This window comes from Stegodyphus dumicola, chromosome 11 (assembly GCF_044657685.1).
Source record: "Stegodyphus dumicola isolate Sdum_Otavi_A_Nest chromosome 11, ASM4465768v1".
NCBI lineage: Eukaryota > Metazoa > Arthropoda > Arachnida > Araneae > Eresidae > Stegodyphus > Stegodyphus dumicola.
In genome coordinates, this window is record NC_140778.1 from 39,905,178 (window position 1) to 39,916,710 (window position 11,533).

At 31.6% G+C, this 11,533-nt stretch overlaps 1 long non-coding RNA gene across 1 annotated transcript; it reads left to right on the plus strand.

Annotated features, from left to right (window-relative positions):
* The first annotated feature begins 2,107 nt into the window (after positions 1-2,107).
* On the plus strand, positions 2,108-7,508 carry LOC146993897 (uncharacterized). The gene is made up of 2 exons (XR_015043923.1): positions 2,108-4,701; positions 7,368-7,508. It is a non-coding gene; the product is annotated as an uncharacterized LOC146993897 (long non-coding RNA).
* The last annotated feature ends 4,025 nt before the right edge of the window (positions 7,509-11,533 follow it).

An 11,533-nucleotide genomic window follows, 5' to 3' on the forward strand; every position in this document is an offset into this window, starting at 1 on the left:
TAAAATTTTCAATTGAAAACGAATGGTGGCAAAAATCCTAGTGCTGCTCTGCTGTACCACGAAATAGACCAGCAATATATTCCGAATTTGGAATAACGAGAAAAAATTTTAAACCTGTGCAGCCAACGATGCAAAGAGATTGATCTGCCCCCATAGCACAAAACATCCTCAGGATGTCATATTTAAGTCGCAATATCCCGGGACATACATAGGATGTCCTAAGGATGTTGATTCTCAGATGTCCTGAGGAGATCGTAATTTAACATCCTGAGGATGTCTTATTTAAGTCGCTATGTCCCGGGATATGACAGGATGTCCTGAAGATGTTGATTCTCAGATGTCCTGAGGAGTTCACCAATTTCACATCCTGAGGACATTCATTCTGCATTGTCCGGAGGACTTTCGTTGTCAAACATTTTGAGGATATTTGTTCTCAAATTTACCAGTTTTAATTTTTTGACATTGCACATCTGAAACTTGCACATTATTTTATTTTTCATATGTATTTTACTAAGTTGTTTCTAAATGCTGTACATTAAAAATATTGATATGATTGATGATTTATTCTTGTTATTTTGTTATTAATTTTAACTACTATTTTTTCTGACGTTTTTAAGAATTTATTTAGTCATGGAAAAGATTTTGTTCAATGGATTAGCATTTTCTAGAATATTTGCAAAATTCTAAATAACATATATTTTTTTTTATAAAAAATGTATAAATTACATGTATAATTACAGATTACAAACCCTACTACAAATATAGGTAAAATTAGATATAGATATATTTAATTACGGAAACGAATTTTTTTTTAAATTTGGGTATAAAGACATTAGGTATTTTTTTGGAAGCAGGAAACATGAAAAATTAGCAACTGCCTTCGCCGGGAATCGAAGAACGGACCTCTGGAATACCGGCCCAGTGTGCAGAACCACTACACCACGAAGACACGCTAGGTGTGGTGGTGGTGTATTTAATTATGGCAAAGCACACTAGGGCTATCTGCCTAAGGGGAGGGATGTCTTCGTGGAGGACTTTCTAAGGGAAACTGGCTCGTATACACGTTACACTTGGGGAAAACCACGAAAACACCCATGCAGCCAGCCCGTTCGCGGGATTCGAACCTCGGATCGCACTACCAGGGTTCAGCGACTTTACCGCTCGGCCGCTGGTGGGCCGAAGACACGCTAGGAAAGCAGGAGAAATACCTTATATTACTTCTCTTTTTAAAGGCCGACTTTTTTTAAGGGAATCCAATCACTTAATCCTGGGTGTGGATATACCTCATCCAACACCTTTTTAGTTCGGGCGCCACTGTAGAGATATTAGGATTTTTTTGGGAAGCCGTAGAGATGAAAAATTAGCAACCGCCTTCGCCCTGAATCGAACCACGGACCTCTGAAATACCGGCTCAGCGTGCAGAACTGTTACACCACGAAGGCACGCTAGGAAAGCGGGAGAAATACCTCATAAAGAAAATTTTTTTCCTCTAATTACAGGACAGAAAATGTTTTTCAATCGCGCGATCTGTTATTGATATTGAATTACAGTCGTGCGATAATTTCGCAGTAAAGATACATCTCTGATGACTATCCAAGATTCTAGAAACTTTGGTCTTATATAGAGATGGTCGTCTTATAGAAATAATGCTTAATATCAATATTTATTTATAATCTCAGAACTATTGGTCACTTTCAGAAGTGGTCGTTTGAGAGGCGATATTCTATATAATTATTTACTGATACTCTCAGATTCCAAAATTTGTTTATATTCTCAGAAATATTGGATGGAAGGTGGTTGTCCCATACATGCAAAATTTTACATTTCATTAAAAATGAATTCGGCATTATTTAACTATTTCCCTATTAATTAATTAATTAGATAAAGAAAAAATTAGGAAATAGTACTGTTTATTACGGAATAATGTAGGAAGTTCTACAGAACTATATTCTTTCGCGTCATTGCACATTGTATCCGGCAAAGTACTAGTTCCTCGTATTCTTCCGCAAATCCGTAAACATCTGTCTGATTTGAAACGAAATCCAAAATGGCTGCGCCATGAGGTTAACTTGTATGGATATTTTTTGTTGCATGAAAGGTAAGTTCAGTTGCAATACTTGTATGTTTACTTTTTTTGCTTTTCGAATTTATTTTATTTATGTCATTTTGACAGTTAAATGTTTCACAGCTTTATGAATTGTTACCATTCTAACGTGAATTACGTGTATCTCAATGGCTGGCTGTCTTTTCAAATATCTAATTTGCCCTGCTATCCAAATGTTTATTACTGAATTTTTTTTAGTCTAGTTTATGCATTCAGTTCCAAAATAATATATGTGATCAGATTGCTTAGTATTTTATTGCAGCAATAAATTTATGTTAAATAGTTTGAACAATTGTATAAAAATAAGAGTTTGCATTGTTTTGTCCAAAATATGTATGGTTGAAACATTATCTTAATCTAGTTTGTAATTCAACTTTTTTTGGGGGTACTGTTCTGTTATTGGGACCAGAATCGGAAATGTATGAACCTGTGTTCGTAAGTATGTGCATAGATGTGTATATGTAGACATACAAATATACAAGCATACATAAATACAATTCTGAACCCGGTCCTGATAACAGAACAGTACCTTTTTTTAATCTTTTTTGAATATTTTATAAAAGGATTAAGCATTTTTCAAACTGCATATCATTTTATGATTCGACTTGCAGGAAGACAAAATATGGTCATTCAATCAAATGCTTATGATTGCTTTTAACATTTTCTCATAAATATTGTTTGCATTTTTATTGTATTTTAGATACTTTAGTTATGTAAAGTGAACATGAGAATATTAGGAAAGCTGAAGAATATGAATAGCTACCATAATACATGTATTTTTTCATCGAGCCCATTGTTTTAGAAACCAATGCACCATTATTATATGCTGGTTTATTTTATAGTTATATGCAGTTTAATTTTATGTTCATGTTACTGTAGTATTGTCATTATAATAAAAGTATTGATAATTTTTGTTGAATCTTGCAAGTTGCCTAACATTCAGAATTATTACTACCGAATTTTACTGATAGGTTTTTTTTGAGTTGACATAATCTGTCTGATAAATAAAATAAACTGGTGTTTAAATTATATGCATTTCTCTTAATGTTTCATTGAAAGTGAGATGGAAATATAAATGCTATCCAGAAAAGTGAATTCTTTTTGCCTGAAATAAACTGTACTAAATGATTAATGTTTATATCATTTTAGAAATGTCAATATTAAAGTTTCTCCCCCTTCTCTTCTTTGATTTTGAAATAATTTATAATAAAATAATATATGCATAAGTGTAATTAATTGTTCAATAATATAATTTATTTTTACTGATATTTTTATATTTCTTATCTGGGTTTTCTTATGGTGTTAGAAGGAGGAAAAGACTGTAATGTTTTAATTAAGGAAATAATTAAAACATTACAGTCTTTTAAATAACACACAGTAATGTTTATTGAAGCAATCAGTACTGTGTGATTGCCAGTGATTGAATAATGTTAAAAAATGCATTGTTCATAAGGAAATTTGCTTATCTTTGTGTTATAGATTTTATTTTGATACAAGCTGAAATTTGAATTATTGGAAGCACTTTGAAACCCCAAATTATTTCCTGAATCATTAATCAGGCCAATATATAACAAACAAATTTTCATACAAAATTATTTCTTTGAGCATATTATAAAGAGCTGATTTAATTTTATTATTTGTACAAATTTTAGACAAAAGTAGCATGTAACAGTTAAAGATTTATTGAAGCCTACTTGTTACTTGTGGTAACAAAGAAGTGTGAAAGATATTGCCACATTAGCGAACATGACGATCATTGATGCTTAGTTTAGTAATTTAATAATATATTGAGAAATGCTGGGAACTTTCAGAAGTAGACATTTCGGAAATGATGGGCTTGATAAGAAATTTACATGGTTTTATTATTTATGCTTTAGTTAAGAATGGATTTTAGATGTTCATGTGAAAGAATTCTGTTTAATTATATGTGAAAGAATTGTTAAAGTTTGGCATTTAATTAATAATATGCAATTATCTTTTTATTATACATATATTACTATATATTTCTAATGCGCTATGTAAATGTCAATGCTAAACAATTGAGATACTATTGTCAGGGCAATCTTTTCTTATACATGAAAAATTCTGATACTTTCTTATCATCTGCCCTCACAGCTTCAACTTATGCTAAAACAGCAAGAGTATGCACACGATAATAGCAAACTATGAATATGCATACCACACACATGTATTTACATGCTTTATATTTAATCTTTATTTCTGAATAGTATTCCATTGGATGAAAAATATGTGAATATTGACCCAATGTATATATTTTTGTGTGTGTGCATCCTAAAATTTCTTGTTTCTTATAAAGTGCTTATTTGAATTACTACTTGTGAACAGAGCAGTAGATATGAACCATAAACTAACCATTTTCCCAATTTTCACAGCTTTGCAGATAGTCAGAAAGCACCAAAATTTGTAATAATGTTAAGTTTAAATGATGTTCTATACTTTTGTGTTAATTTTTCTATTCTATTACTGTGTTATCAAACTTTCTGCAGGAATTTCAACTGGTTAAGATGTTATTACCATGTGGAGAAGAATTTGGTTTTCAAGCTAGAAAAAATTGCAGCTGAAGGATTTTGTAGAAGGTCAGTCAAACTGGTTTTAGTTAATTATAATTTAATTTTGGGTGAAGAATTCTCAAATTTATTTATCATAAGTGTCTAAAGGTCTTCTAAATTAAATTCTGCTTGTTTTTGAAATTTTTCATGACATTCATTCTTTGATTATTATTATTATTATTATTATTTTTTTTTAAATTTACTAACTTATATCCAGGCACATAATGTTGCATTTAATGCCATACCTTAAATATTGTAAAATGTTAAAATAATACATTTTACTTAAAAATGTGGTTGTGACAGTAAATTTTCTGTTACATTTAATCATATCTATAAACATTGGTATACATCATTTTTCAATAATCTGTATATTATTTTGTGCATTTCTTTTACATCCAAGATCTGGCATATGACTTGCTTTTCAAACTGATAACATGGTGTAATAATGTAATCTAATGGTTAAAGTTTACTATGGAATGGGCCAAATTTAATAAATTATTCTTTGATAGAAATTTATTCATGTGTTCAGTGTGTCTCATCTCTTTAAATTGCTAAAGTAAATTTTATGTACTTGCATTTAGGAATTTTGACTGTATCAGAGTAATTTTGTTTCAGTTATTATAACATGCAAGGGAAAAAATTCATTCATAGCTCCGTATTTAAAATTAGTTAATTAAAGTCCTTAATAAAGAGGGACGTTTTGTTGTTTTTAATGTCGATAGAGTTTAATTCAAAAATATGCCACATTAAGGGTTACTTTTTAACCTAATTTAAAATTTTCATTACTTTAACATGTCCAATAATTGTTATTTTAACTCCGATATTGTAATAATATCAAAATTCCTTACTTTTTGATAGGTAATCCAAATGTAAAACAAGAAAAGAAAAAATTAAAATCTAGAAGTATATTTATTTCATACCTCTAACAAATAAAAACAACACAAGCACTTTTTACTTTCTATCTGCATAGTGTGGCATGTCCCGTAAGACTGAGATTTGTATGGTCAAATCCATGTTTCAGTTAAAGGAAAATGCATGCACAGTCTTCTGATTTTCCCTTCGATTAAGGATTCTGTATATACTAGCATAAGAAATATATTAGTTAATGCAGTGTTATACATCAATATTTATAGAAAATTATTGTGGCTATGTTTATTATAATTTTGTTCACTGTAATGGCTGGAGTGCCTAAACCATCATGCTGTGTAAACAAAACTCAAATCTTCATCTCTGCATACTGCTCCACTAGTGTTTAAACCACTGAAATGGTGATTATGGTAGAACATCTTTGGTAAAAATTTACTCTACTGTAACCCTTGGCGAATCGTTTCTTTTTTTTATATCAAGATCGTCACCTGAGAGGATCGGCACCAATTTCAAGGTGGCTGCTACACAAAACCAAAATAAGAAGTCAAAGACATACACAAACTCTGTGTCCATGTACACATCGACCTATTAAAACAGAGAACTGCACAAACTGGGCATCGTGCACTGCCTTAACTTTGTCCATGTACACATTGATCTATTTTCACTTTAAGAAAATCAGAAAGTAAAAAATATCATAGTTACCAGAAAAAATTCGCCACTGTCTTAACACACAACCAAAAATACACAGAGAGGAATAAGTTACCAAAAATACATATTTCCTAACATAAAAACATTAAACAACAAATCTTCTAACAAAAATTAACACACAGAGACAAAAAAAGTTTTTTTTTTTTTTCCCCCAAAGGCTACTTTCGCCAACATTATCAACATTAGGGTTACCGAAAAACTTATTTGACGCAATGGGCTTCCACATTTCACAAACAACCAATACCATTTTGCAATTTTTTTTCAGACAGAAACCAAGGTGTACCATACAGTAAAGATTAGCCACATCTTCATTTACTACTGTTACAAGTACTTCTTTGGTAAATTTCTGCGGTTAAATTCAAAAGTTTAAAATTGCATTAACATGATCAGATTCAGAGTCATAGCTAGGGTTTTCAGCGCTCAGGGACAACTGAAGATTTCGCGCCCCCTACTGCTTGCGAAGATGGAAAACATTTATTCTAAAATGTTCTAACATCAGTTTGGCACCCCTTGGATTCTGCACCGGGGGACAGATGCCCCCCCTTGCCCCCCTCTAGCTACGCCCCTGATCAGATTTTATTTTCTGCACGTAGCTAACAATTACTTATGTGTTGTCAGATAAATGTTACCAGATGCAGTTAATTATTTTTTACTTGCCAATCTCATGAGACAAGTTTTTTTTTGCTCCTGCAAGACTTTACTTTGTGTTGCAAAATAAATTCATTCTCACTCTTTTTGGACTTGCCTATACATTAAGTTTAAAATAGTTTTATGAATAGGTAAGATGTGATTATCATAATTTTGTTTCTCTCTTTATCTTGACAACTTTACATGTTGATTCAGTATCCAGGTTACCTACCAGTGGCTGATTGATAAAACTGCTCATATGTTCAGCTGGTGGTTTGAGTTTATTTTCTGACATAAAAAATTTTAAAAGGCATCCCCCATGTTTATTTTACTATAATCGAAAAATCAAATAATTGCTACTCTGTTTATAGGTACTAAATGTTAAAATATTTTAAATGCTTCCTTTAATTTGCATTCTAATAGTCATTTGTTTAAATTTAATTATGAATTATATTCACATATAGTAATTGTGAGTGTTTTTTTTATTTTAGGTGCTGTGAAAGACAATGACAGAGATCTAATTATCAAGAGTTCTTATATACATAAGAATACATGGATATAAGATTGTTTTTCATGAATTCAAATAAAATGTGATAAATTGGATTAATAAAAACTATTTTGAATTTTGAAAAGTGTTTTTCCTCTTTTAATCATAATATAGTGCCATAAATTTCTGAATGTGTTTATTTTTCATCCAAATAAATAGCTTTACAAAAATTTGTCATATTAATAGATATTGCATAATTTAGCATTATTATAAATATTTATTATAGCAGATTTAGCTGAACTACTTTTTTAGTCTCTTTGCAGATGAAGTCACAAAGGTAAGTGGTTAGATATTTTTCTGTATTCCCCATTAAGTAATTTTATCTGGTAAATTACCATTACTTATATACTAAAGGTGAAAGAATAAGCTTCCTTGAAGATACAAAAATTTGCAGATATTTCAAAAAATTGGTATACGTAAAAAAGTTCAAACAGTAGATCTTTTGAAGTTTTTCTATGTTGCGTAAAATGCAGATTTAAATTTTTGATATTGATTGTCATATAAATGGCAATTACTGTTTTATTTTGCTCTGAAATGAATGGTTAGTAATAAAATTCTGGATGAGACAACCTTTAACATGTGCTAGAATTTACAAAGTTTAATTTGGTGTTGATTTCAACGGGTAAATTTCATTTTACTGAATTTTGCGTAAAATAATACCTATGAACCATTGCAAATTATTTTCAGAACTTTTTTTTTTTTAATCTAAAAGGGCTATTAGTTTTGAAATGTGACTTCATATCGTCAGTCGTAAACTTGTTTCGCTTTTCATTCAAGTCTTGCCATTTGGCAAAATTTAACATATTTACCTTTAAAATCTAATATATTATTGACTAACAAGCCAAGCTATTTAAAAGCATTACACACAGTTCTTAACAATGATTTTTTTAATTTTTAATTTGATTGTTTTAAAATGCATTTAATTCATGATATATCTAATTGAAAACATTTTAATATTTCTACATAATTACATGATATATTTCTTCATTTTTCAAATATATAGAAGATATATAACTTTCTGGTGTCAGTATCTTATAAAATGTTTTGCTATTTCCACTGCCCCATCTGTATTGATAATCTATGCATTCATAAACTTTTAGCCTCTTTGAGTGACTGCTAAAATCTGAGGCCTTTCAGATTTTTTTTTTAATTGTGTGAGCAGAAAGATAGAATTTTAGAAGAGCTTCTTGAGTTACCTTTTGAATGATATAAAGAATTGTTAACATAATGTCAAATTTTTACAACTAAATATTAAATATATAAAAAAGCCTGCAGCATTCTCATGTTACGAAAACATATTTATTTATTCTGAGGCTATGAATTGATTTAGTTTTAAAAATACAATTTATTCCTTTTAACAATTTCCCAACAGTGTCAGATGCCCACCAGCGGCCGAGCAGTAAAGTCGCTGAACACTGGTAGTTCAGTCCAAGGTTCAAATCCCGCGAACGGGCTGGCTGCATGGGCGTTTTCGTGATTTTCCCCATGTGTAACGTGTATACGAGCCAGATTCCCTTAGAAAGTCCTCCACGAAGGCATCCCTCCTCTTAGGCAGATAGCCCTAGTGTGCTTTGCCATAATTAAATACACACCCAACAGTGTCATCAAAACACTATAAATTCCTTACATGTTTTAAAGAAAGATGATTCATTTATGTAAAGATTATTAAATGGCTAATTTTATTATTCAATTTTTAATAAAAATTAACTGAAATTAGAAAGTGATTTTGAAAAATAATTTAATTATGAATAATTCAATTTGGGGGCTATTGGATGTTTAAAAATGATCACAAGATTTTTAATATCTTAAAAATAAAAGCAAAATTTTCAGTTTTAATATTTTGTATTAATAATTCATTTTAATTTCCTTGCTCAGTTTTAATATATTCACAAATTCAGATTTAAAAACAAAATAAGTTGTATAAATATTTTCAACATTTCTGATTTTTCCATAGTAACCATAAGAGCACGATTTGAGACTATCTTTGTAAAAAAAAGTAGGTTTTAGATCATCACACCTTCACATACTTTCACTGGAATTTTCCTCTGTATATATACTGGGATGTGACACTAAGCAGTTGAGAGTATGTATTTAAGAGGTTAAAGGGATATTGTAACTAGTGTTTCAAATCCTGATAACATTCCATACGCTGTCGGTGGGACGTAGATAGGATGTCCTAAGGATATACTGGGATGTGACATTAAGCGCTCAGGAGGAGGAGTTTAGGAGGAAATTGGGATATTACGGGATATCCTGAGGATGTAGTAAGTAGGACTTTAAATCCTAATAACATCCCATATGCTGTCGATGGGACATAGATAGGATGTTTTTAGGATATAATGGGATGTGCTTAGGAGGTTTGTGGGATATCCCGGGATGTTCTGAGGATGTAGTAAGTAGGAGTTCATATCCTAATAACACCCGCACGCTGTCGATGGGACTTGGTTAGGATGTCCTGAGGATATCCCGGGATGTGACATTAAGCACTCGGGAGGAGGTTCGCGGGATATTCCGGGATGTCCTGAGGATGTGCGCATATCCCGCGAGCAACATCCTTGGGATATCCCAAGGATGTTTTTGTGCTATGTGGGTGAGAGGAAGATGACGTAAATGAGGAAACTCGGAGATAATTTAATGAGGTGTAAGATTACCTCTACTGGGATAATAATAAGAAAAGTTTAAAATACAAAATACGTAAGTAAATTATACAAAAATTGAAGAAATTTAAAATATCTGGCATGCGTAAGAAATAGTAATTGATTCAAAAAAATAAATGACTCCGAAGCTCTCAAACTTATACTCGTTTAAATACAGATTTTACTGATTCAGAAAGAACGTTACGTGTATACCTTCTAAAATGCTTTGCTGAAACTTTGCAAATTATTACGCTCTACGTGAAATTCATAATGGTCGCTTATTGCATACAAATCATGCCAAATGCTTTAACTCATTCGCATCGAGAGACGACCAAATCTGTTTTCAACAAACATCGAAAACGCCCGTGTTTACGAATTTGTCTTGGAATAGTTTTCCTTTCCCCCTGCGGTTTCATCCATTGTGTGCAGTTTCACCTTGGGGCCGGTTTGCACCTGCGAACGTCAATAGCTTTCCGTATTTCTCCTTTATTTGCTTCAAAAGAATGATTGACATGTCTTAACAACTCGCGAAACCAATGAGCCATACACACTAACGTGGAGGGGAAAGAACTAGGTAGAAAATAAACGAGGCGGTTTGCCGTTGCCTGAATGAACGGGCTTTACGGGCGACTTCGATGCGAAAGAGTTAATTTCTCTGCTTGGCTTTAGGTCCTAACAACGAAAACTACAAATTCGCCCTTTGTAGAAAAACATTCTGTCAGGCAATGAATCTACGGTTAGATTTTTCCCTGTGAAACTGAGCCAAAAGTGTTATATAGTATCTAAATATGGAAGTGTTGTACATGTTAAACGTGATCTTCGTTGCATTACTTTCACTCTTTTACTACTAAAATAAAGATATACTGATTATTTTGTAGATTGGAAAACCCTCCTTGTGATCATGAAAAGGAGCAAAAACTGGAAAACGAGAAAGAACTAGAAAAGAAGCGAGAACAGGAAAAGATGCAAGAGCTGAAAAAGAATCAAGAGCTGAATAAAAAGGAAGAACAGGAAAAGAAGGAGAAACTGAAAAAGAAGCAAAAGTTGGAAAAGATACAAAAACGAGAAAAGAAGCAAGAACCGGAAAGGATACAAGAATTGGAAAACATACAAGAATTGGAAAATAAGCAAGAACTGAAAAAGGAGCAAGAGCAGGAAAAGAAGCAAAAACTTGAAAAGAAGGAAGAACTGAAAATGAAACAAGAGCAGAAAAAGAAGCAAAAACTGGAAAAGAAGGAAGAACTGAAAATGAAACAAGAGCAGATAAAGAAGCAAAAACTTGAAAAGAAGCAAGAACTGAAAATGAAACAAGTTCAGAAAAAGAAGCAAAAACTGGAAAAGAAGGAAGAACTGAAAATGAAACAAGAGCAGAAAAAGAAGCAAAAACTGGAAAAGATGGAAGAACTGAAAAACAAACAAAAACTGGAAAAGCAACAGAAACTAGAAAAGAAGTAAGAACTGAAAAAGAAGCAAA